The sequence below is a fragment of the Etheostoma spectabile genome, chromosome 17 (assembly GCF_008692095.1).
Source record: "Etheostoma spectabile isolate EspeVRDwgs_2016 chromosome 17, UIUC_Espe_1.0, whole genome shotgun sequence".
NCBI classification, from domain to species: domain Eukaryota; kingdom Metazoa; phylum Chordata; class Actinopteri; order Perciformes; family Percidae; genus Etheostoma; species Etheostoma spectabile.
Genome location: NC_045749.1, coordinates 1701829 through 1703412, shown reverse-complemented (window position 1 = coordinate 1703412; position 1584 = coordinate 1701829).

Genomic DNA, 1584 nt, shown 5'->3' with positions numbered 1-1584 from the left:
AATTCCTAATTTCTGCTTTTCTAACTCAAACATTAGGTATAATTTCCTACAAATGAGATTCATTGAACATAAATTCCAAAAAAAGCGTCAAGAGTGTTAAAAAAAGGGAAGGCCCGTCCTTCAATAGCATTTGTTGGCCAGGCGCGTCCCGCTCTTGATGCAGAAAGGAAAAAAAAAGACGGAAAATAATTTGATTCATCAAACAAATGGTGTCAGCACCAGCATGCTATCACAGCCGATTTTCAGCAGCAGTGTAATAAATGCGCCACTTCCACAACGTCTTGATGTGAGTTTCTAAACGACGGAGAAGTCAAAGTGATGGAATTCTGTTGAGAATTCATATCCTTACACATTGGGACAAGGCAGTGGGAATGAGATGACGCCCTAATGCGAATGGATCACTGCCCCCCCCGGGGTGAAAATCCTATGTGAGGAAGAGAGATGTGCAGGAAAGGAAATTCTTACTTTGACACTTTGACGGGTTACTTTTCTCCTTTAGGAATATACCAAGCACTCTGGTCCCTGCAGCTGTGATTGAGTGGGATATTATGATAAAAAAGCAACATTCAAAGAATGTGTCATTGTTGCCCAATTAAATTGCATCCTGTCACCCTTTTTATTTTTTGCGTTTCATGCTGCTGTTTGTGTTTTGGCTATTTGTTTGTTTCTTAAATGCCAAATGCTAATGCTGCGTTGGCTCACGTGTTTGAACAATTAGCGTACGTCACTCAAATCCCCCTCGTGCTGGGAGAGTATGAAATAGGAGCTAAAAAATGTGGCATTTCAAAGAGCTGCTATTGTTCCTAGTTCTTGTGGTGTGGACACAATAAAAAGAGGGATACTTAGATCTTTGTTCTTAGAACTATGAAAAAAGGTTTTGCCTCTTGCTGTTTAAGCATTTTGACATTAAGGATTCAATAGAGGTGGCATTGTAGCATTGGAATTAAACTCAGATTTCAATACGACCAAAGGAGATCATTTGTGGAACAGCTGCAGTGAAGAGATGCAATTGTTTACAACAGTTTTAAAATGAATGTATTAAATGGGGACGAGAAGGACTCAAGGTGATTGTATTGTGTTCTGACTGTATTGTTCTTGGGGTTGTACATTATTGTTATTATTATTATTATTATTATTATTATTATTATTATTATTACACAGATACACAGGTACACAGGTGATAGCTGGAAAAGAAAAAAATGTATGTGTATACGTGTATGCATGTGTATATGTGTGTGTAAGTATAATTTATTACTTTAATGTAGCGCTTCATCATAGACACTCAAAGCTCACCAATATATCACCAATATGTAGCACCCATCTAAATATACAGTATATGTATGTATATATGTAAATATGTGTTTATATGTATACAGTATGTAATATATATATGTTTAAATTTGTACTGTATATATAATATATCTATATATGGATACTGTATATATGTACATGCTGTACATGTATATACTAAGTGTATATGTGTATATATAATGCATGTGTATGTGTGTGTGTAAGTTGGTATAATTCATTACATTTATGTAGCGCTTTATCATAGACACTCAAAGCTCTTTGGGGGGGGGGGGG